Here is a 27,151-nt window from a genome sequence, read left to right as displayed (position 1 = left end):
TTCTCTGGGTTACATCAGACTACAATACATCAGACTAGGTAATAGCTTGGTAATCCTTGCCTTGTTTTGTTACAAACTAGAATTCATTACTCCATACCATCCAGTACACCCACACATGAACACACGCATACAAAACCAATCACACACACACTCTCACACACGGTTTGTTCCATATTCACCATGAGCAACAGGTGTGACAACAGCCTGCGTGAACTCTGTGATTCTCGGCGTGGAGAGTGAGTAGGTGTTTGTGTTTTGATGATTAGTTGAGGATGAATACATGCCAACATATTAGGCCTCATGCAGCCAAAACACACACACAGTTTTGCCAATGTCCCAAGAGGGGTTTAGCAACTTCTCACCTACACCCACCACCTGTAAAGTAATTGCCTGAATAACATCTATCCACTGCCTCCTATTATACGATGAGGCAGAGCTGAGCCCTTTGATGAAAATATGTGTAAATAAAAAGATACAACATCGTGTTTTGAAAATTGTATTCTTCTGGTTGGAAGGTTTAGTCATTGCACTCAGTTTGAGCAGATTAGTGTCCATGACCGCTGTGGATCTTTAGTAGTCATTAACAAAGATGTTTTTATTCCAATGGTTGGTGATCATTTTTGGAATTGCACAGTGGATTTTGTCAGATGAATACAAAATTGGGCCCAAAACAAGGAGGTTGAATAAAAGAAGGCTTTCTACGCTTGAACTGTTATTTCATGCATGGGGGTCGCTGCTGAGCAAAACTCAGAGTCACAAAAATGAGAATAGTTGGTCCACCTTCAAGGTCAATCCACCTTAAAGGTGCTAAATGCGAGATTGCCTCTGCACGGCTCTCAACATGGCAACGGTTGAGCCGGCGGCTTGCGGCTAATGGTGCAAAAGTGAAAACAACGGCAACAGTGTTACAGTGTTAACCTGAGGGGGAATCAAAGGGGGGGTAATACGCTTCCGCAATGGCAGCCAGTGGGGCACGCGCACATGCACGAACAAGCACTAATAGCACGCACGGCCAGCCCGGATATGTCAACAAAACACAAAGCTCAGATCACAACACACACAGAGGGAGAGGGACTTCATTCTCCGCTCAGGTAGACATTACTCCTCTATATCTTTACATAGCAAATAGTTCTTTACTTCTACATTAATGCCCTGAATGCCGTATAGAGAACCTTTAACTGAGCCTGGGCCGAAGTTGTTGCCAGCTTCTGGGCTAAATCCCTTCACTTTAATCAAGCAAGACACGGGAACTTGGCTTGGGTCTTGAGGAGTTGAAGCATTTATTCGCCAATAAATAGCCTAAATTGTACACACACTGCTACGTCCACAGCTATAAAGTTAATGCTAACTTCATTCTCACCATCACACACACGCTTACTCGCTCTCTCTCTCTCTCGCTCTCTCTTGAAGGCACTCTCGCTAACCTTACGCACATAACCTACAAACTGAGTAATTCCCTAAAGAAGTTTGCAACAAATTTTAGTTTAAAAAACATCTTAAAAATACATGAGATTTTTTAGTCAACTCAACAAAAAACTAAAAGGTGCAAATTCTGAATATTGTCAATAAAACTACTTACAAAATACTTATTTTACAGTCAGGTCAAATAAGGAACCGTGATGTTGAAATAACCTCACAGACCTTCATAGTCTCAGAGGTGTCCCATGTGTGGGTGCTGTGGGTCAGTGGCGCTGTCCCTTCAGCACCCACAGCCTGCCACGGTTCAGCACCACGGACAGCGATCCTCAGTGCCAAGCAGTGCACATGACTGCAGAGTGCTGGGGAGCTGTTGAGTTCATTTCAAACTGACTCAGCGTCACCGTTTCACAAAAATAAGCTCTGTAACACAGCATGTATAATGTATGTTGCCTGCTGAGGAAAAGGAACCGACACAGACAGACCTGACAGCCCCAGGGAGTCAAATGAGTGAAGGAGAAAAGTTGATTATAAGGCTCTTAACGACTCCGCTAATTACCATTGATGCTAATTAGCTGGAGCTCCAAGTTAACTGCACGGAGGGTAATCAGTGTCTGGAACGAGACAGAAGTTGGAGTCAAACTATCATCTCTCAACCCTTCATGGGGCACAGTAAGACGTTATGCACTGTGCTGTTATGTCCCAGAAATGTTAGCGTGCTTTTCATGCTGACATCTGACAGGCCCTCGAGATGACAGTGAAAGTTTTAATTGTAAGACAGTCTCTGGAGTTACTTTGATACTTACAAGAACAGTCACGGCCTCTTTGACATCCGAGATGTATGTATACAATTAATCTTCGACATTTGACCTTCATAGCAAAGGTTAATATGTGGGCTTATTTCCAAGTGTGTAATAATACTGATCAATGCACTACTCCTCATAACACACAACAACACACAGACACACACACACACACGTCCATTTAGCTTGACTTATGTGGTCTGTGACTGTTATTTTGCGCAGTAAATCCAGGTTTCTCCCGATGCCGATGTACCAGCTTAATCTTCTCCCAGGCTGTCGACACAACAACCGCTGGGGCTGATTTACTGTGGTCAGCTTCAATTACCAACCCTGGGAGCCAAAGGTATTCCTCAGGGTCCAGATAGCCATACGTTTCAAGGACAATTATTTTTAATGAGACTGCCTCCAATCCATCTGCATGTGGGTCCAGGGACGCTTGACAAATCTGTCCTTCAGAGGGGCCTCCTCCTCACTCTGATCTCCAGTTCTGCTTCATTTCCCCTGCCTATCATGCTGCGCGTAGAGCCACTATCAGTATGTTTCACCTGGCGAGACGTCTCACCAGCGGGAAGATGGGCCGTGTGACTGATAGGGCAGTATGGTATTTGTAGTTCTAAAAAATGAAGTCACTCTAATATACTATATGATGACGAATGGGACTAAAAAAAAGGGAGGTATATGGGGGGAGATGAAGACGTACAGTTGATTAAGAGCATACAATATAGGCTTGCCATGGTAGTCGGCGATACCGGGGTTACATGGTGTTCAGGCATACACCGACTACATTACTTACCCACCGCTCATTTTGCTTTTTTTTCTAGAAATAAAACCCATTGAGTTCATTTTCGCGTATATCAACGCCGTGTTATCAATACATAGTCTGGCACTACCAACTGAAGGTGAATGATGGGTTACGTTTGAAAAGAACTCAAGGAGATGGTCCTTGACGATTCATCATTAACATCTCAATTACCAATCCACGCAGACATCTACAACCCCACTACTGCTCGTCTCCCATCTACAAGACCAATCTGGGCAAAAAAATTCACCAGCAGAATTTACCATCCAATCTGCTTGGGAAAAGGAATATGAGTCCAAACAAACATGTGCTGTCAGACCCCACTCAACAGGTCCCTGGCACCAACCTCCCAAGGAGACAGTGGTTAACACTCAACAGATTCAGGACCTGCCGCGGCCTCTGCTTGGCCAGTCTCCATAGGTGGGGCAGCAGCCCAAACCCACTGTGTGCTTGTGGAGAGGAGCAAACAATAGAGCACATCATTGAGCCTTGCCCTCTCCAAAGACTAAAAGGAGGATTAGTCACCCTTTATACAAGGAGCAGACCAGGAGCCAACTGCTTGGCTCAAGGACTCTGCATTCGCTAAATAATTAAAAACAAACATCTCAATAAGGTTCTGCATTTTAAAGCACATTTCAGTTTTTTCCATTAAACTTTTTGTTTACAGCATACAGTAACAAATAATGTCTGTAGCATTACAAAATCTGCGGAGGAGCAGATTTGGCCATGCTGCTCACCATCCTTGTCTCTGAGCTGAAGAAACAGCTTGGCTTCATTAATCTGATCTATTTTCTCCACCAGGCTCTGATCCTCTGCTGCTGTGGAGTGTACATCTCCAACAGGGGCTCCGGCCCAAGGGCAGCGTCTCCTACCGGGATTGCAAGCAGAGGTCCTGGTTGTGGGGTTGTCCAGGCCTTTCATGTAGCATAGGGAACTGGTATCAACGGGGATGGCTGTTCAATTCACCAGCATGACCTTATGACTTTAGGCCATGATCACAGTACGGGGTTCTTATAGTGTTTGTGTGCTCACATGCATGAGTGGCTGTCAGGGAGGAATGAATAATACAAGAGCCAGAGACTAAACAGTGGATATGATTTGTGGCATGTGCATCAAACTATGAGTGTCTGTTTGTGCTGAGAACTGTCTGTCTTGGAGTCTTATCCAGGGTCTGAAATTAGCAACCGCCGACCGCCAAATGCGGGTAAGTTGTTGGCAGTGGCGGATAAAATGACCAGACCATCCGCCACTTTGGCAGGCAGGGAAAACGCTAGGGATGTTCCCATTGAGAACCGGTTCCTAGTTGTCCGTTTACTTGGCATCTCATGTCTCTGTGACTATTGATTCCGCTTGTTGATGCTTTCCAAAAGTTACGCACACACAATGACGATTAAACAAGCTGTATTATGTTTCAGTTTGTTTGGGACAGAAAAAAAGACGTTCAAAAGCATGGCGCTACCAAACCTGAGGGGACGCACCCTATTTTTTCCCTGATAACACAACACTGTCAACAACAAATCCGTGTTGAAATCAACAGTTAGTAACGTTACCTGTTAGAAGCCGCTGGGCAGCACAGTCCTGCTTGGCTAAATAACGGAGCTACTAACATTAACGGAGGTGCCATTGAGTTACATTATGGTGCGTTCAAGCTCTACTTCGTAAAAATGACCATTGGACGAAGGTAAATTACAACTATATAATGATATGTTCAAATGTAATCTTGTATAATTAAGTTTTTGACGAGAAATTTGAATAAATCCATTGTTTGAAGGAGATGTTTTCACAGCAATACAAAATAGATATCAGAGAGAGAATTATGACCTGTTTAACTTCCTAAGCAGCTTATAATACATCATTAAAACTACTGATGCCAAGACTTTTTTTAATCAAAGCAAATATTTGAATAAAATATAATAATTTATTTCCTAATCGTGAATTGTGTGTTTTTATGCAAATAACCACTATATGATGACAATAGCAAAGTACAGCACAATACTGTGTACCCTCCCACCCCCGAAAATATGCTCCCCCGGAAGCCACAGCGTAATTTGTACACTGTATTTTACCATGTATATAATAATATAACTATATATGTATAATAATATATATATAGTTTTTTATGTAAAATATATCGAACATTGAATGACACCAGATCTAAAATATCATTCCTTCCTTTAGCGCATAGATTTCAAAAGTGGCAGATACATTTTCTGAGTGGCAGACGAAAAAAAAACTTACCTGCCACAGTGGCAGGCAGTGAAAAAAGTTAATTTCAGACCCTGGTCTTATCCATGATTTATATCATTTGTTCTAGCTTACTGTTCTGTCAGATAGACCACTGAATACCACATTCTTATTTCTACAACTCTAGCCTTGAGCTGTTGTTTCGCGTTTGTTTCTTTCGTCCACCTGTGTATCTTGTGGTAATTAGATGCATTGCATGTGTCACACTGAGTTTTGTCTCCTGTTAAACTCTGTGACCAGATAGTGATTGAGTTGTAGCACTCTTATCTTCTCCTTGGTCCTCTGATGAAGAGTTCTCCCTGTGGGCCTGGCACTCTGGCTTAATTCGTTGTGGTAAGAGAGCCTGTAATGTTGCTCTACACGGTAATCACTCAGAGCTGCTCCACAAACACAACATCAGCACGCAGACACCCAGCATTAATGGGAGAATAGCAGCACTGGAAAAAAAATTAAACTTTGCCAGCATCCGGAAAACACAGCGTACAATAGATGAAAACCTCAATCTAAATAACAAATCAGCACTCGTGTTGCCCATGGCGATGATGGTGTCTGCCTTCTGCTGCCCTTTAAATTGCAGAGATAGATTGATTATTGGAGTGAGTGAACTTGGTTACATAGAGTGTTTTTTTTTAGCTCCAGCCATGCAGTGTGACTAACATTGGCAAACAGGCAGACAGGCACAAGCAGAGTGTTTGATGCCTGCAAGAAGCACCGATGACTGTGATGGCTGTAGGCAGCGGTGCCTCACATACTGTTCATCTGGCCTACCACCTCCATGGCTGTTGTTCTTTAGCTCAGGGGCCTCCAACAAGTAGCTCGCTACCCGTTTCTGAGTGTTCAAAGAATATGTGCATAAATTTGATAACGCAAAATCACTTTGTAAACATGTTTAAATTTCTATCCAATCAAATTCAGACATCCCGTCCCCTTCTGACTCATCATGATAAGTAGCCGATCAGGTGTGAATTAAACACGTTACACTGCTTGCAATAGTAGTTACATCAGTGACAGCGTATAACATTAGGTGATGTTAGCAGACTAGCAAGCGCACACAAGATTTGGCAATGACCGCAGAAAATAGCCAGGCCAATAAAACGCAAACGATAAACTATTACTAGGAATGGGTGACAGGTTGTTTTTTTTCACGAATGTGAATAACAAATTTGTGTGTCTCATTTGCGGTGCAAGCGTGTCAATTGGTAAACGATGTAAAGTCAAGCGTCACATCACCAAAGTCCACAGCAACTTATCATTAGACTTTACAGCTGATAGTCTACGAACAGAGAGGGTAAAGGAGCTGAAAACAGTGCTTAAAAAGACATCATCCTCTGTTCACCAAACTGATGAAGAAGGCCAATGCATCAGCAGAGGCTTCGTTTAGAGGCGCACATCTTAAGGAAACACAAAAAGATTTTAATAGAGGCGATGACTGCAGTGGCTGAAATGTTATTAAAGGGACAATAAAAGTAAGTTATGTCTGCTACTGGTGATGTACAACTTGGTGCTATGAGTAGCTCTCGGCCACTTTCATTTTGTCAGATGAGCTCTCAGAGAGATAAAAAGGTTGGAGACCCCTGTTTTAGCTGAACCTGCACTGTGACCTCCCTAAAGGTGGATGAGCCAAAAGAGAACTTTCCTACAGTGACCACAAGGAGGGGGGGGGGGGGAAATCGATTCACCTATGTATCTCGTTGTTTTTTTCATGATTTTGAAATCGTTTTTTAAGGCCAGGATGAAAACATTTTGGGTTTCACACATTGCCAGAAAAAGCAGAGCTAGACATCATGGCTAAAGCTGCATGCTAACTCTGTCATGAACAGGAAACGTTATCGTACTGTGGTAGCGTGCGGTCAAGCCGGCCGTCACTCGCGTATACGTAGTCAAATCAGCTGACGGTACAACTGTAGAGCACCCATATACTGACATTTATGTTAAACGCATTCAAACATCCCCCATGGAGCTGACCATGGATGTATAAAAAAACGGAGCTGACGGGAGACTTAGCAACGGACTTGGAGAAGTTAGCGAAAGTATACGGTTTTATAAGGTTTTCAAAATGAATTAATAAAGGGAACTGTATATACGTAATATATGGAAATAAGATTGATTGGATTATATTCACCAGAAATATAAAACATTACATGTCCCTTATAAATTAAAAAGAAAATACCAAGTAAAAGTCCCTCGAAGTGTATGATTCAACCTTTTCCCATGGTCTAATGGTAAAAAAGTTAATCGTTAAATCGCAATAAATCGAAATGTCAAATCAAAAATACTTGAAAATCACAATACATATCGAATCACCCCCATGATAGTATCGAATCCGGAGATAGGTGTATCATCCCAGCCCTAGTAACCAGCAGTTCAACCCACAACAAAACCACTTAGAGTATTTGTGTATACCCTTTAGAAGAACTAAATATATCTATAATACAAGCTATACAGTGTACTATGTACGATTGCCTTACATGCATTTTTAATGCCACATGTCAAAAGATTTGTGTATTATCTTTTCTTTTATTTACTTTAACTGTTCTCTGCTCTCGCTTCATTCCTCATAAATACATAAAAAGAAACACAACAAATCACATTTGCGAGAACAAACACACACACGTCCCTCACTCATACACACTGGATGTCCCCCTAATCCAAATAACCATATTTGGCAAGCGCAAATAATGTTTTTCAGTGAATATTTGTGCATAGTATGGCTGTAATCAACAAGAAATACACAAAGCTTTAATATGAAGGGAATGACAGAAATGCTTGCTAATTGTTTTAATTACTCATTTATCATTAGTGAGGCCAATTTTGTGCTTTTTCTGGTCCCCGCGGGTCTGCTGCTCTGCTCTGCTCTGCTCTGTTAATACACAGCAGCTTGTTTGCCTGGTAGTGGATGAAAAATCCCTGTCCTCTGAGCATCTGTTCAGTACAGCAGGAATGTTGTATCTCCCCAATGCCCCAGACTACTTGTCTTCACAAAATACAACTTAGAGAGATGTGAGCAAAGCAACTGGCTAAAACCTCACCAGTGTAATGAATACAACAATTGAAATTGTATACTACTATACAGAGAGTAAAAGTCACTTTCCAATTAATGAAAGAACACTTTTGCAGAGGGAGAATAATTTCTTCTTTATCCTTCAAACTTACTAAAATAATAACTGCTTTTGTAAACTTAGGTTTTAATAAATCCAATTACATGTTTTCATTTTTTTCTCCCCTGTGGTTTTGAGTCGTTATGAACTGCAATTCAAGTTCATGAACAGAAAAGTAAAAGCTTAAGGAAATATCTCTGATATAGTCATCCTTATACAGTATTATGTTCTCGTCATTGTTGTTGAAGAAAAATGCATGGGGAGTACAAAACCCGCTGTCCTTGCAAACTGTCAGCATGGTTAAGGTGAGTGGGTTCAGCCTACAGAGCTCTATCAGAGGGTAAAGCCTGTATGAAACTGTACTCTGAGTACAAAAGTGCCCTTTGTTTCTCAAACCTTTATTCAGACACATTTGTCCTGTTTCATGGTTCATGGCCCAAACTCAATTCTGGCCTCTCTGATGGTCCACGTACACTTATGGTTAGATCAAGTGCTGCTCTGGTGTGCAGAGGTAGAATATAACTAAGTACATTTACTCAAGTACTGAACTTCAGTACAAATTCGAGGTGCTTGTATTTTACTTTTCCATTTATACGTCTACTCCATAACATACAAGAGGCAAATATTGTAGTAATATGCTTACTATTGTATTCAACTACATTTGTCTGACAGCTACAGTTACCATAAACCATGTATCTCAAAATTTGGTGATTTTAAATTTGTATTTTTTATGATAAACTGAAGGATTACGTCTGTCTTTATATATATATTATAGGTTGTGAAAATCATCCTACTTTTTAAAGGTCCCTAACCCTAACGCATATTGTAGGAATTGAGATTTCCCATCTTTGTACCTTATACAGCATGGTAGGATGGTAATCCCTCTCTGCAGAGGTTACAACATTGGTACATTTTAGTCTATAAGATCATCTCTGGCAAACTTCCTACTATCTTAAGCCGGAAGTTTGTAATTCTCCAAAACAGTTATGATCTAACGTCACATAAATGGCTTCAGTTTAAAGTACCTTCTATCAGTACAGAAGCAGGCAAAACAAGCCTGTTCCACCACGGTCCTTGGTCCTGGAATGATCTGCAGGCCAAGCTTAAACTTGAGACCCTTATCTCTTTAAATGATTTTAAACATATAGAATAAAGGAAGTGGTCACTGCTAGCTGCAGTTGTTTCAATTAAATAGCAAACACATGACCAACATGCTGCCCTGTTGATGCACTGTATGATGATGTAATGTATTTTGTCGTACCTATTGTTGCTGTCGTGATTAAATGTTGTCTTGTTACGTGTTGGATGCTGCTATTTGACCCTGTCTTGGCTAGGTCTCACTTGTAAAAGAGGTTTTAATCTCAATGTGACTTCCTAGTTAAATAAAGGTTATATATATTTCCATATCTTCATTTATTATTCAGCAGGTCTAGGTGCTATGTAAATACTGTGAAAGTATCTAAACGCTCAATCCACAGAGAAATACACTCAGCCTGTATTCACAAACTGTGCCTTTATACAAGCCGTCAGAACTTCTGTAACGTTGTGATGTCACAACTATACAGTCAAGTCAACGGTAGAAGTGTCGCATTCTATCGAATTTGTAGTCTCGGAGCAAACGTTATCTACAAAGTCTGTTTATCCAGAATAAACCAGGCATTGATTCTGGCAAACCTTCTGGCTCATTTCTGATTTTTTTTTTGTTCAGTTTGTTCAACCAAATCATTTGTTTGGTTGAACAAACAGAGATGTAAACACAAATGACATCTTCACACATCCCCAGTGCAAACATACACACACACACACACACACACAGTCTGTGAAACAGCTACAGCTCAGATGTGACCAATAGTCATGTGTAAATTATATAATGATGTTATTACATAATTCTGAGCAAGTTTAGTAGCAGGAAATCTCCCCAGTATGCATCCCTAACCACGATGAGGAAATCCTTTTCTTTCAGCTGCAACCCTGTCCGCCCCAATCTGCTGCTCTCCACTCGCCTGCATACTGACAGTCTAACATACTGACCTCACATTACACAGTACAGCACACAGAAGCATCACTCCATTGAACTTGCCTGTTCAGGTTAGCAGCAGCTATCTAATTGTGTGTTGTTGGTATAAAGCGGAGCCACTTTTGCTCCTGCTGCTCTGAAAGCATTTGCGCTGCACTACACAGGTACAAAGTGTAAACCATGCACCGCCATACTGACAGCAAGTTTAGAAGCTGTGAAGTCCTGTGGTGCCATGATACGTAGGTGTGCAACATCTGCTGTACATGAGATAATCTGAAAACACACAATATTCAGCGATTTAATGTCAAGACTTAGAGCGCCACTCCAATATGCTGCTATTCTCTGAAACACCTGTTTTGTTAAAGCTGGGGTCGGCGACATTGGAAAAACCAGCAAAAATAAGCCAGATTTTGAAAGTATCCAACCGAAAAATCCAGCCCAGTGTTGCCAAGTCTTTGCCAATGAAAGTAGCCAACAGCACGAGCTCTAAATCTAGCGAGAATCTCCTTCCAAAGCCACTCCCCCAAAGATGAACGTGAACAATGAGCATGGCTATTGTTCGTATCGTCAAATCATTTCATTCGGTCTGAATTAAATTATTACAAACGATAACAAACGTCAGCCTTTGTTATATTATTTGGTCATTTCCATGACCGCATGGCGTCTAAGGAGGAACGTGTACAGCTGTGCTTTCTGCACAGAAGGAAGAAAATAAGAAGCTTCTTCAAACTGGTCAGCCGTGGTTATTTTGAGCAGGAGTAAACCCAAATAGAAGGGGTCAGCTTTCTCTTGTTGTTTCAATGTCATAGCACAACAACGATTTTCAGGTGACACACTCCAGAACGCAATGACTCCTGAAAACAATTTTGCATAGCTCAAAGCTTCGGTGTTTGCATACTAGCGTGGACCATGTTTCTGCAATATTCTGCAGAATATTCATTCGTGGTATGTTTTTTATTTTTGCTCGGACCTTCCGTGAAGTGAATTTATTTTTAAGTATCTGACACTACTTTTTGTGTGTTATATGTATTTCACTAATTAAGTTCTGTACTTATTAAAAACAAACGAGGATTATGCACAGGCAGGTTTTTTAAAAATAAATACTTGTATAAATTCTATGAAAATGCACAGTTATTAAGCTTTTTTTTTTTTTTTTTTAAGTAATTTAAAAGGAAACTTTGCAGATTTTAAACCGGCAAATTAATGATGTTCAGCTTCCGCCCGTGTTACTGGTGCCCAGAGCTCCCTGATTACCCGTCGCTCATTTGCTGACCTATTGCTCCGGGTGCCAGGAACATGGAAGGAAGCCGAACATCGCTCATTTGCACATACCACTCACATTGCAACGATACAAAGCCGTTTGAAAATTGGCAAAGTTTCCCTTTAACTCTATGTCTGATGATTGAGGCACTTGATGCACACATCTTAATGAAGGAAAAATAATAAATCTTTGAAGCCCTTTCCAGAAAAAGAAGATGAATTATTGTCTTTCACACAACCAACACAATTCTTCAAGTAAAAGTGAATAACGGTCACATTTTTTTTTCAGATAAAAGATAAATACATCCAGTGTGTCATCTTCCAGACAAAGTTGTTGACACACGTCCCCTGTGAAATGGCCTCTGAGTGTCCCTCCCTGTCAGTGTGTGCTATTGATAAGAGACTGCATGTCCTGGCTGTCAATCATTCAATCAGTTGTGAGCAGGCTGGTTGCGTCAGATCATAATTTAGCTGTGAGTTCATCAACTGAAGAGATATCACATCATTTCATCACATCCTTTCATCAGCCAGACAGCCTTTCAGATATACTGCTGCTGGGGATTCACCCCAGGAACCACAGCTACACAGAGGGCCACCTGCTGAACGAAAAGTGGATCAAAGTCCAAAACCGCGGGCCAGATTGGGGAATTTCTTCAATTACATGGTAACTCACAAAGGTACAGAGAAAACAACATTTTACACCATCTTCTCAAGGTTAAAAATATATATTAAAAAGCTCTTTCTTCTTTCATGTCATCATTAAAAAGTAACAGTGATGACAAAATCTAAAACAAGCAGTGAAGGATCTGTGACGTACGAGTAGGGCTGAAGGAATTTCCCCTGCGGTGATATTGATTGGCTCAACAGCGGGATATGCGGTATTATAGCAATCTTTATCCTTTTATTGCAAAATGTATCCTTGTATTGTTAGGCTAATATTACGTATACTGTTCCTTTTAAAATGACAAAGATACTAATTACTTGTTTATTGTTAAATGCAGAACACAGAAGGGCAATGAGGCGCAGCGTTTATTTCAGCTGGGACACTTTGGTTGCTATGATATGGAATATTTGCAGAAGTAAAAATGTCGGCCCAAGGTAGAGTACTTGATCTGGATGAAGGGAAGGCTGAAACACATATAAGGAGAGAGGACAGACCCGCTGGTCTATGTGTATTAATTTCTCCTCCATTGTTGTTGTTCAGCACTTGTGGCCTACATGTAGGATGTGTTGGCTGGTCTTTGTGGTATTTCTCCCGACCTTCCTCCATTGTGATCGGACAGCTGGGTAAAAAGTGACACTGATGAGCTCAATTCACGGCGACCAGAAAGCACAGAATACCTCATCACGCTGCTGCCATGGCGCTCCTATTGCAAAGAATCCAAAAAAGAAAAAATGTGAACACAGCAGTTGTGGCGGTTGCTTGCCATCCCCTGCGGTTGACTTGTCAATAGCGTGGTATTGCAATATTGCGGTTATTGCGGCAGCCCTACTTGCAAGAAAAGATAGTGAGAACATTAAAGCTGCAGTGGGTAGAAATGGAGCAAATATTATTAAAAATAGTCATTTTTATAAAACGGTCACTATATCCTGACAGTAGTGCATGAGACAGGTAATCTGAAAAAAATCATGTTCCTCTGTGTCCTCCGGTGCTCCTAATGGCATCTGCAAGATTTCACAGACCGGAGGAAAACAACCAATCAAAACTGAGCTGGAGTCTGCCGTCTATGGGCTGCTGTCAATCACTCGCAAATTCCGATCAAACGGTGAAAGTAGGCAGCGCTGATCAAATTTGAATTAATATTCTGTTACTGTAATGCCTACTTCTCACCTCAAATGTTTTCAGAAACATCTTGTAGTGTACTGTTTAGCTGTAAAATGAGAAAGTTTGTGACCCGGCAACCGTGTTGAGATACGTTGAGGAAATACCAAGCACCGCCCACCAGCCGGAGCACAGCCAATAAGAACGCTCAATAGGAACGCTCTCTCTCTGAAATGACCTGTGATTGGCCGAAGTCTCCCGTCACAAACTAGATTTTTTTAAAGCCTGAAAACAGAGTCATGAGGAGGTGCAGAAGTCTAGTTTTCTCTCAGAACACCTGAATTACAATATGCTGAAAGGTAATTATTGCATTTTTGCCAAATGATAACAAAAACATTCTGCCTACTGCAGGTTTATTGTGGCTAAAAAGAGATATTTGAACTTTCTTGCAGTAACACACACACATAACCCCTAAAATAAAGCCTCTTTAAAGTGAATAAGCAAATTGACAAGATGTGTGTCTGTGTCTCAACAGAGAGTGAGCTGGATTAGCAGGTAAATACATAAATCACTGTTCGTCTGGAGGTTAGGGAGCACTGGAGTCATATCAAAAACTGTCACCAGCTGCCATAACATCACATCGAAACTCACGGGGAGTCAGTCATAAATATGACAATGTAGGGGATGAGATGCTCATGCATGCGCAAGTTTGCACACTTTACACAAGGATACACAACACACACATCAGAGCAAACACCTACTTGCCTCCCAGCGGTCGGGATGTAAATGCATTAAGAACTCAGTGTGTGACGCGAGACAGAAGGAGGAGAGTGCCAGCTGACACAGGTGGCACAGAGCAGAGATACAACTTATTACAGCCAATACAAAACACCCGCTGAGGAGGGCTGCTAAGACAACAAATATGAGCGGCACGCTGGCACAGGAAAGCAAAGACAGGAGGCGGGGATCGGTTTGAAGAGAGGGAGAGAGGGGAAGCTAAACAAAAAGCAAGACGGGCAAAAGAAAGGGGTGAAGAAATACACAAGGAGATAACACAGTGAGAGAAAGTGTGTGTGTGTGTGTGTGTGTGTGTGTGTGTGTGTGTGAAAGAGAGAGAAACAGTGGGGTGATAAGAGAAACAGTTTGGCTGGACCTAAAGGGGCGTGTTGGATTAGGACTGTCTACGGAGCCAGTTTTAAAGGTTGCCCAGCATCACTATTTATCTCACCTGCATCCAAATGATGGCACAGGCTCAAACATACGTACACGCACACACACCCCCACTACGGATAGCACCCTCTGCAGCAAGCGAAAAAGCGCGTGTATTCGCAAGAGAAAGACTTATTGTGCTCCACTGCACCTGTGGCAGGTTTCCAGTATTCAGAGGTAGATAAATGGTCTGCTCTTTTAGGCTGGCCTGCAATCTGACCACTCTGCTGTTTATGAGAGAAGGGAAGTGAGAAAGAGAGCAAGAGAAAGAGATGAGAGGGGCGGGGAGGTGAGGAGTAAGCGAGGGGTGGAGGATGAATAGGGAAATGCACAGCGGATGATTTGTAACATGACTACCTTCTATTAATCTCCCCTAATGCCCTTCTCCTCCGCAGGGAGGGAGGAGCAGAGAGAAAGCGGGAAATGATGACAGAAGAGGAGAAAATTGGAGACAAGTCAGACGTGTGATTTTACAGACAAACGCATGTAAAAACGGAGACAAATTATGTATTAAATGCAGGCAGGATTTGAAGTCACAACCTCCCACTTAGCAAATAAATTCATCACAGTGTGTCTACAGAGAAAGCGTTTTTCAGTCGTCCATCTCACACACGTCTGACCTAAAAAGACATATTTTAATCAATCCAGCTGTCTACACAGGCTGCAGCAACGGCTCGCATTTTACTCCTGCTATACGCACATAAATGCAATACAAGTCCATTCTCTTCATTTTTTTTACGTGCGTAACTACAGTGATCGTGTTGGATTACAATGTTCTGAATTTTCTCTACATATTAATTAAGGTAATTTTACTGCAGATTACGTCTGCAGTCTGCCTTTATTTTGTTTTCATGTATAGCATGCGTTCAGCATCATTGAAGTCTCAGGGGTGCAGGTACGGCGAGAGTATGGAAACATGGGATTTAACCCTCAGGGACAAAAGGAAGTCTAAAACAGAAGGACATGGACACTAGGGAGTCTAATATGTCTAACAACTACAAACAACTCTGATACTCAAACAAAGACGGGAAAACAAACCCTCAATTGAAACTACAAAACAACAAAAAACAAAGACAGACAGATTTACAAAAAGCACTCCTATTGCCCCGTCTCCAAACATTCTTCGCCGCATATTTTCTCACTATAGCACCCAACCACCCTACAATGTCTTAAGACACGGCGGACTAAGTTTAGACTTAAATGATAGGGGCTTTTGAGTTTATTACTCTGAAGGTAGCTACCACGAAAGTTTACCGATTTAAAAGTGAAACTATTACAACCTGCTAACAAAAATAAGTACTTAACTTAAATCCAGGCGTATTCACTTATAACAATATCCTCTGTTAACTGACCCCAAACAATGTTATTCATAAAAATAATGGACTTAAAAATGGACTGATTTAAAATAATGTTGTCCTCAACCATAGAAGTGCTTAGTTGACTTACACTGTTGACTAATCGTTTAGTTGATATAATCGACAGATCTGTAAAACTGAGTTTCTCCACAAAGACTCACACAAAAGCACCACTTTAAAGCTTGTGTTTACCAGAGATGTGCTCATAAGCTTCCTGGAAATAAGTCATTCAGCATAAAAAATTACTAATCGTCTAAAGAAATCATAGTCTAAGACCAAAACGACCAATTAGTCGACTAATGGACTAAGAGAAGGCAGCCCTAAATAACCCAACATACCACTTAACTTCACCAATTAACAAAGTCAGTAGACTTCGCAAAAAACAAATTAGACGAATCTCTAAATCAAATCCAAAATCTATGAACGTTTTGTGAAAGTAGTGTCCTTTCAACACTTACAAATACTCCTCACAGCAGATTTCCTACTATTGCAACATTAACACAAGCAATTAACCTAAATTGTCTCGTCTTTAAAGCTCTGATATGCAGTGCTTGAAGCAGGCCGGTACGCAGCACTTCTACAGTTTACTCCATGGCTTCTCACAAGCTGCCGGTACTCTCCTCTGCCCTCTCCACATCAGGTTCTCTGGGAGATTCATAACGGCGCAGCGCCAGCGTATTTGCTCCGCGTGGGTTCACATAGGGAAGGAAGCGCCGTGCTATTAAGCCTGGGCTGTTCACATCAGAAGCACATTTCTCTGTGCTGGTCAACGAGCGATTGTGATCCTCTGCTGTTCATTATCCATCTCTCTCTCTCTGTGTCTCTGTCTGTCTGCTTGTGTGTATCTGCTCCTTTCTGTCCCTCTCTGTTTAGACACAACTGACACATATGTGGAATAAGAATGTAATTTAAAATCTATGATCACAAACAGCAGTGACACCAGGCTGTCTCTAATAAATATAGTGGATGGATTTTGAAATGTGATTGGGTGGAGTGTCTTGGAGGGAATCGGAGGAATCAAAACTCCAGGAGAACAGCAGGGAGAGAGGGGAGGGAAGTCAAAGGCGTTCGTGGGATGCATGTTTTATCATCTCATCAGAATCATATCATTTATATCACATATATATATATATATATATATATACAGTATATAGCACCTGGATGAGCCGACGCACGGCACGGTGGAGGGGGGGTGGGGTGGGGTGAGAACAAAGATGCTGTAATTAATCAATACAATGTTCATGTCCTTTTCGTAAAATAATTAGTGAACTGTTCGTCATAACTTTTTTTTCATTTGTTAACAAATATAAGTAATGAAACATTATTTAAAAGTTTTCCGAATCTGCTCTTCTGATTTATAGAATAGGATTTTACAGGACAAATATTTCTGCAAGAATTAAATGTTCAGACAAAGGCTGTGATAAATAATAAAAAATAATCATTTAACTAGTAATAATAATGGTCCAAAATAATGTAAAATGTGTGGTTTTAAGTCAAAAACCTTCACATTTTCTTGGGGGAGGACCCTGACACCCAATATCTCCTGTTGTCTGTTATTCACTGTAGAAATTGAGAATGTGTTTCTTTATCCTGCAGTCATCCTGACTGGGCCAAAGCTCACACACCTCAGCTCTACATGTGTACCTGCCTGTCTGGCTGGCTGACTGTTGTTGATTCCAACCTATAGACATCATATAATATAACGGGGAGTTTTTCCTGCCCACAGCGCACTTGTATGGATCTCTCTTGTTGGTTCTCTAAACTATGGTGTATGGTCTAAGACCTGCTCTATATATAAAGCGTCTCGAGATAACTTCTGTTATGATTTGACGCTATATAGAAATAAATTGAATTGAATTGAATAATATATAGAGTGATACTACAAATAACACAGAAAACAACAATAAAACCACAGCTGATTATGACTGACACAGTTTAACATGCTTAAAGAAATAATTAATAAATAGGAATAACTCTCAAGAGATTGCGGATACCGGCCGATACACCAAACACCATGTGAATAAGGGGAGTACCGGGGCACTTCTTTTTTTTCCACTTCAAGCACTACTGATATGCACAAAATATCTCACAGCAATTGTATAAGTAAAGAAACATTGCAGGCCTGTACTGTACGTTGTTGGGGTGCAGCCAATAGTACAATCATCTTTACTCAGACCTGCATAGGACATCACCCTGGTAACGGACATCACCCTGGTAACGGACATCACCCTGGTAACGTTACTTCTTCTACTCTTTCTCCTTCGCTGGCTCGTTCCCTACCTCGTGCGCTAGTGTACTGTTTTGCTGTAAAATGAGAAAGTTTATGACCTGGCAGCCATTTTGAGATCAGTTGAGGAAATACCAAGCACCGCCCACCAGCCGGAGCAAACTTTCTCATTTTACAGCTAAACAGTAAACTACAAGATGTTTCAGAAAACATTTGAGGTGAGAAATAGGCATTACAGTAACAGAATATTAATTCATATTTAAACAGCGCTGCCTAGTTTGACCGTTTGATCGGAGTTCGCGAGTGATCGACAGCTGCCTCCGCTGAATGAACAGCCAATAGGAACGCTCTCTCTGAAATGACCTGTGATTGGCCAAAGTCTCGAATCACAGGCTAGATGTTTTTAAACCTGAAAACAGAGCCATGAGGCGGTGCAGAAGTCTAGTTATCTCTCTGAACACTTGAATTACAATATGCTGAAAGGTTATTATGGAATTTTTGCCCAACGATGCCAAAAACATTCTGCCTACTGCAGGTTTAACTGACTGTCTTGAACACTTAAACTATAATTAAAGGATAAGTCTGGTGATATTCTATATGTTTCTAATTGCTGACAAAATCCATGAAATAACCAAAAGCAACAATGAACTGATTCTATCACAAGTACTGCCTATATGTTTAGATTATTCCTCTGGGTCACAGACCTGTTGTTGTCCCAAAACAATTATTAACACAACAGAGAGCCACACTAAGTGACATGTTCCTTCATTATAATGGACATGCATACTGTAGTTTATTTTGAGTCGATCCCACATACACCATCCTGCTGCTGTAACAACTCACTAACACACCAAATCCGTGGCTAAACATAGTCTCCGACAAATGCACTTTTGTTTGAGTAACATTTGCAGAAAACAACAGTAACTTGCTGTTTTGGGAATCCACTGAGTCTTTTTTAAAAAGAAGAACCAGGGGCTTGGGGCTGAGTTCCACAGAAAGGGTAAGAAAGTATTATAAAGTGTAATACTAATGCATTGCTGTTTTTTATAGTTTTGTTGACAATAAACAAAAACATAAAATATTGCACACTGCCAGCCTTATCTTCTAATTTGGGTGGACGAATTAAGATAAGAACATCCCAGGCTTTCTTCCTCTCTATAACTAGTAGAAAACCACAGCCCTCATTTTGCTCCTTTTCTCCAGCTTTTGATCTTCTCTATGAAAGGCGGCCCTTAATGTGCTCATGAAACTCTGACGAGCTAACTAACTGACAAGCCTGCCAAACAAGCCTGTAGGAGCAAAACACTGCACTGAAGATGAAATTATTAATTTATTATAAATAGACCCGATATCTGTGAAGTTACATCATGTAGACAGCATTTCTGAGGAGCAAATAATAAACCGTCTGCATCCTGTAGCTGCTTCACTGTACATCAATGTAACATTGATGATGGGAGGTGAGGGGGATTGTGGGGCTGCCTACGTCAAAGCTGTGATGGCACTCCAAACAGCATTTCCCTGGAGACTCTGTTTCCAGGCCAGATACACATTGCTGATTAAGACACTGATCCTTGTATTGATGCGGCTATAAAATACGAGATACTTCAACACACATCGATCCGGCCCTTAACCTAACACGAGACACTCGCATGCACAATAATCTGTACACTCTCCAGTTTATACTACTATATATGCACACATATTGTATAAACATAAAGAGATGCGTAAATACATACACTCACATAACTAAAAAAGGACATACAAGATTACCTGAACACACAAACACACACAACCAGATTGACCTGAGCTGTACCCAGCACGGGTCTCAAGCTGTAGATCGATGAGAGACGAGGCTGGAAGTGACAGCTGTGAGTGAGGGGCCCGAAGGCAAGCTGCATTATGGTGGAATCTCCTGTCACAGAGTATAGCCTTTACTGTCCATGCACTTACCATGTGTGTTAGAGCCTGACATGCACATGTGTACGAATATGTGAAGGAATATTTCTTGCCTGTAAGCGAGTGCATGTGTATAGAGAGGTGAAATCCTTCCCCTCCCGGTGGATCACCATGGGACCTTATCATGGAAAAATTATGAAAAGGGCGAGAGACCGATATTTTTTTTATCCCATATGAATTGCGCCATGAATTACACATATGTCAATTTAAAACATCATTTTCGCCAGTCAAGAAAGTCACAGTTTATTGGAAAAATAGGCTTGCCGCGGTAGTCGTTGTTACCGGTGAGACGGCTTGTTAGCAGGCGGCAGCAGGTTGAAATATTCATCAAAGGCACTTAAAGGCTTTTCAGGTCAATTGACATATGTGGGATTCATTGCGCAATTCAAACAGTTTAAAAAAATACTTGTGTCTTGCCGTTGACTACCGTACATATTTTTCCCGAAATAAGGTCACATGGGGCTTTGCTTCTCTATTTCGGAATTCAGTTGAAGTGTAGGTGGAGTATAGTGGTCAGTACGTACATGTATGTGCGCGTAAAGAGACGACGGTGATGTTCAGGTTTTAATCATGGCTGTGAGGTCCCTGACTGACTGGTCCTCTGTTTCGTCTTCCTTTCATCCTGTGATTCTGTAATTAGTTGATTGACCTCTGCTGTCGGGCCTAATTAGACATGGTAATTAAGGATTAGATGGGTCAGGAGGGAGGTGTGTGTGTGTGTGTGTGTGTGTGTCTTAGGGTTGGAGGGGAGGGCGGGGGTTAGTATGTGTGCGTGAAGCGGGCCGATAAGGGATGTGAAGGTCGATATGTTGCTTTTAGTTTTAGGGGACAGGGAATTGTCCACTCTCCTTGGCAAGGAGCTGCCTTGTTTGCAGGATCAATGCAAGATGGATGCAAGATGAATGTAAACAATGTTAATTAAAAAGTATCACTGTACTAAACCTCCTCTATTGACATCAATGAGCTGACTAATGCAATACGGTAAAGTAACTGCACTGTGTTTCTGGAGTGGTAACACCCGCTGTTTGGGAAGTGCTCAGCTGGCAAAATAAGCGAGGAAGGAATGATGTGCCTCTGAGGAAATGTTAGTAAACCCTTTATGCTTGTCACCAGCACATTTTTAGGACAAACAGAAAAAGGACTGTGTATGTGATTGCTGTTAAATTATAACTTGAAAGCAGCACCCGGCTATACTCTTGTACTATTCAAATCAAATTAATTAAACTACATTTTACGCTAAAGAAGCAGGTCCTACTGACATTGTGGGAAAACAGCGAGCACAATAGAGCAGCAAAGTGATTCAAGTAACAGCAATTACAAAACCACAATAGACTCCTCACAAAAAGAGCTACCCCTTGCATAATACAAAAACAGAAAATGAGGAGGCAATAAGAATAGCATTGTCCAAACAATACACCTGACAATAGCACAGCGTATGACAGTTTAAAATGAATCTACAGATGCACATTGTGCTAAATGATGTATTTTCACCAAATTAAATAAGGTGCCGCTATCCCATTTAGTGCTAAGGATTCAAAAGGATGGGACTGATGAGAGACAAACAAGACTCGGGAGGAAATTCTGCTAGTGACACTAAGGCTGTCTCACCGGGCACAGACAGTTTTGCAGCTTAGGGAGAGCAAAGAGGGAGTGTGTCGGCACCAGATAGGTTGCGGTGACGGGCAACCCCAGAACCTCGCTCAGAGGGGGGGCGCCCATCGCTCACTGCCGCCCTGCGGGGGGTTGATACACTTTCTTCCCTTCTCCCTTCCTCTCTCTCTGTCTCTCAGCGCTTCGCTATGTCTTTTTCTTAGAAGTGTGTTCGGTTGTCGTTTGACACGCGGCAGGAGAATCTGGAAGAAAAAAGAAGATACACGATGAACACAGATGTCAAGAAAGGGGCAACGAGAGGAAAGAGAGAAGGGATGTGCTTATATATGACAGAAAAGGGGGACTTGGGTATTCTTTCAGGCTGTCAATTGATTCAAATATTTAATCACGATTAATCGCAAATTAATCGCAAATTAATCGCACATTTTTATTCTGTTCAAAATGTACCTTAAGGCAGATTTGTCAAGTATTTAATACTCTTATCAACATGGGAGTGGGCAAATATGATTGCTTTATGCAAATGTATGTATTTTGTTATTATTGGTGATCAATTAACACAAAACAATGACAAATATTGTCCAGAAACCCTCACAGGTACTGCATTTAGCATATAAAATATGCTCAAATCATAACATGGCAAACTGCAGCCCAACATGCAAAAAAAGCTGTCACTGTGCTGACTTGACTATGACTTGCCCCAAACTGCATGTTATTATCATAAAGTGGGCATGTCTGTAAAGGGGAGACTGGCGGGTACCCATAGAACCCATTTTCATTCACATATCTTGAGGTCAGAGGTCAAGGGACCCATTTGAAAATGGCCATGACCGTTTTTCCTCGCCAACATTTAGCATAAATTTGGAGCGTTATTTAGTCTCCTTCACGACAAGCTAGTATGACATGGTTGGTACCAATGTATTCCTTAGGTTTTCTAGTTATATATAATACCAGTATCTTCAGCTCGCTACAACCTAAAAATTGCAAGTTGCGCTAATGCGTTAAAGAAATTAGTACCATTAAATCTAATTTGCGTGAACGCGTTATTATAGGGTTAACTTTGACAGCTCTAGTACTCTTATATTGAACTAGTACAAGGGCATCATAGCATAGATGTGGATAAAAATATTTGGAAAAATTAATTATGATGGTGCACTGGGTTGTGCAGCAAAAAAAGGGAGAGGAAGATAGACGGTGGTGGGTGATTAGTGTGCTGGTAAACCGCCACTCTCAGTGCTCCTCACAGAGCTACTCACCACCACCGATTTACTCTCACATAAGCCACGATGCAGTCCGAAGCTGCAGGAATAAACACAAAGTTGCAAAATGCAAAGAGTGAACCATGAAATACCAAGGAGCAGCTCTTCCAATGAAGCAGAGCGGAGATGGAGATATGGAGATAGCTGGTGATGTGACTTCAGTGTTTTGGAGTGAGGTGGGAATGGGGTGACCTAGTTAGAAAAGAGTGACGGATAAAAACAGTGAGTGAGGGAGAATAGAGGACAGCGGCAAACTACAAGGAATGTCAGACAGAGAGACAGCGTTGCTACATCTGTCTAGTCATTGCATGACATGTTATCAGACACGCATGAAACAAAACCAATACAACATATTTGCCTGAATACAAGGCATTTTTTTTTCTGGAAACCATAAGAACAAAACTAAAGCGGGGTAAATGCTCGCCGTTTTGTTCCCTGCAGGAGGGTGCACAAGCCAAAAATGACATCATCACGTACTGGGCGTAAAGCACGAAGGCTCCACAAGCTGTCGCAGAGCTTGGTCATAAACCTCTGAGTTTTTGGAACGAGGCATCCTCTACTTGGGCTTTTCAGACATGACTGCTACAATAAGATAAAAGCAAATAACTTAAATAAAGAAGTAAAATAATGAATAAGAAAGATTAGATTCTAAATGCTTTAAGAGCAGGAGATCTGTATTTTGTCAGCCAAATCTTATTGTTTACAGGATATTAAACCTTTCAACCTTTGTTTCATTATAATACATTTATTACTTGACTCCTTCCTTTAGCCTACGGGGATTTTATAAAGGCGATAAAGTCTGTCCATGAATATGAGATATGAGTTTACAGTTAATTACAAGTCCTCCCCGGCATTGAGGAGTTTGGTTTATGGCGTTTTGCCAGTAACACTTGTTGACTTCTTGCTTCTTCACAGAATATTTTGCTATGCCCTCTGGCGTTTCCTAGAATACCGCAAAGAACAATGCATTGAGCATAAACACGATGTCTTTGTGCGTGCACGTGGCTTGCGCCCCATCTGTGGAGGCCCGCGTCACAGTGCCTTGAGCAAATATAAACAAAGCTTAAGAGACTACAGCCGTGCCAGCAGGCACAGTGAGGCTGTACTTAGGCACAGTGATGCTTCGAGCTAAACGGTAACATTAGCATGCTTATGTGCTCACAATGACCTGCTAACATGCTAATGTTAATGTGGCTAGGTTAGCAAGTTTCTACATGGATGTATGTAGCGAACTGGATAACATCTTCCAAGATAACGGCCCATTCTTTGAAATTAAAGTTAATCACTGTAGGGACCTACCATTTCTGGTGGCAAAGACCAGATCAACATGTGCATAATAAGTCAGAAATGTGTCTCTCACAGTGGGCTACCTCCGAGTCTGAAAAGTGAAGCCATTGAGGAAGTGTCTTTCTAACAGCCAGCAGGGGGCGACTCCTCCGGTTGCAAAAAGAAGTCTGCTTGTAGAGAACTCTATGAGAAAATGACCCTACTTCTCACTTGATTTATTACCTCAGTAAACATTGTAAACATGAGTGTATGGTCTCAATCACTAGTTTCAAGTCTTCTACAATATAGCGTGATGTTCATTTAGTAAATTACGGTCCCATTTAGAGTCAAATAGACAATAGAGCAGGGGATGCTTTAGGGCGGGGCTACCTTGCGATTGACAGGTCGCTACCACGGCGTTGTCTGGTCTGGGAGTTGTCGTCATATAACTTTAACCCGCTTTTGGTCGCCTAAAATGTCTTATTCAGCGCTCGGTTGTACTTAGCTCCATCCTCTTTTGTCACTTCTGGTTTCAAAAAGCGAAGATGGGCGACAGCCAAAAAACCCAGATGGCGACGGCCAAAATGCAAAACTCGTGGCTTCAAAACAGCAGTCCACAAACCAATGGGTGACGTCGCCACTTCTCATATAGTACAGTCTGTGGTCTCTCAGGTTTCATTCAATGTCCATTGAAGGATACACATTCCATAGCGTTCCTGCGTGTTGGGGCAGTGCTGCCACATATTTCTGTGTTTTCGTCATGAGGTGAATAAAAGTTGAAATTATTGAGGAGACTCACCACAGACCTGTCAAACCACAGCCGATGAGTCACAGGGAAGCCAAGAAACCCATCTCTATTCTTGCCTATAGCGTTTCATTGCGGTCAGTCACGATTCCACTTTTTCTTTGTCCCTCTCCGTCTTTCCCCTTTTGTGACGTTTGTTACACTTTTCTGCGTGAACAGAGCCTTAAAAATGCAAACAGTCAATCACAAAATTTGTGTCCTGAAAACCTTCTCTTCTAGGAGCTTCTCAGGTGTGAGCATGTGACTGAAAAACAAATATTTTTAGTGTTGTCTTTACTGTGGATCAAAGCGGAGAGTAGGAGGCGGAATGCATTATTGTTATTGTCACGATGTAAACTTCACTCTTTCAGCATGTTCATGTATTTTTCAGTGTAGTATCCCCCACAGATATTTACACTACTAAGTCAACTGAAAATGTTGTGCCGCTACTGCAGGTGTAGCGTACGATTAGTGCGGCTACTCTGTTTTCCTGTTGTGTGCACAAAAGAATAAATTACTTCACAGTTCGACGTGAATGAGAAGAGTTCAATTAAGGTGAAGGAGAAACACATGTCAACAAGAGTGAGGAGGAAAAGAAAATAAACTTTTGTTAAAAGAAGACAGATGAAGACAGAATGCGTCCTTGTGTTTGTGACAGTGTGTGACTGACTTTCTTTTTGTGACAACTCTGTCATCCTTGGCCTTCCTGACACTGACTCTAAAAGACAACCTAACTCAAGAGACTAGGCTTGATAGCATGCTGTACTGCACAGAGCAGTCAGGCCTGTCTCTAAAGTGAGCATATTTGATTTCACTGTGATTTTTTTTTTTTAGACTAGCTAGCTGCCATGAAAAATCCCTTGACCCTATATATATATATATATATATTTTAACATATTTGTCAATTCATCTATTTCATCTCGAACACACTGTTTGGAAAAACAACCGTTACATGAGCTGGACTGAACTAATACATGTAAAATAGTCCGTTTTTAGAGTGGTACTTCCTGCACACACCGTCCCTCTGTTCTATCTTAGGAGATAAGCACTGAAGCCTCTTTGTTTGCGGGTGCACGGAAGATTCTAATGCATGCAAATAAGAGAAGGTGTGTGAACATGGGTTCACCGGGGGAGAAGAAAAACAATATTTTACCAAACACTCGTGCACCAAAATGCACTCCCATCCATGCAGCACGACGGAGGCTTATAGTGGAGAAGAGAATAGTAATGAGGCGAAGCTTTGTAATATTCTAAACTTGGCTGCGGGTCTCCCGACGCAGGTAAGTGTTCACATCGCACCCTCTTTCCCCTGCCTTCCCTGCTGTGCATAGATTAGTGGAGCTGTCTTCTGCTAGATATTTCCCCCTTAAGGCTGTTTCCATTTGGGGTGCCGGGAATAATGTTACACACTCCATTATTTTTATAGGCCTTAGGCACCTCACTCAAATCCATTCATGAATATATTGACTTTCACTTTGCTGCATGATTGAGGCTTGTTTGCCTTGCTGCCAGTAGACGGTTCGGACAACCAGACTGTAAAGGATGAGCGAAGGAAAAAAACTCCTAGCACATGCAAAACACACTTTCCCAGCAGTGCAGTTGCAATAGTGATGCTGTTGCAACTGCTGTGATTATCTGAATCCCCTGCAGCCTCTCTCTCTCTCTCTCTCTATAAAGAAATGGAGGAGACTGATGCTGGAGAAACGTTTTATCAGTTTGCAAACGTCACCTGCTCTCCTTTGTATATAACCAGAGAAGCAACAGAAAGAGTAGAAAGGGGCTGAATTGAATTGAACTGATTTTAGTTTATACATCAGACCAGCACATATGGGTACTTCGCAAAAAGTCAAGGTCGTGCCCCCTTTTGGGGGAAAGAAAACCGAAGATCCCATAGACTTCAATGCAATTTGACGTATGTTTGGATTGTAATTTTGACAAGTTCGTATGCTTTCATCTCTTGTTATACAAACACTTGTTTTATACCAATTATTTTGCGATCTTGCCTTAACCTGAGCGTTCGCGATACCTTAAGAAATTAAAGTTGATTGCCCACATGTCCCTTCAGTCTTCCCCCGTCCAACACAGTTG

The sequence above is a fragment of the Sebastes umbrosus genome, chromosome 4 (genome assembly GCF_015220745.1).
Source record: "Sebastes umbrosus isolate fSebUmb1 chromosome 4, fSebUmb1.pri, whole genome shotgun sequence".
NCBI classification, from domain to species: domain Eukaryota; kingdom Metazoa; phylum Chordata; class Actinopteri; order Perciformes; family Sebastidae; genus Sebastes; species Sebastes umbrosus.
Note: the sequence above shows the minus strand (reverse complement) of the source record.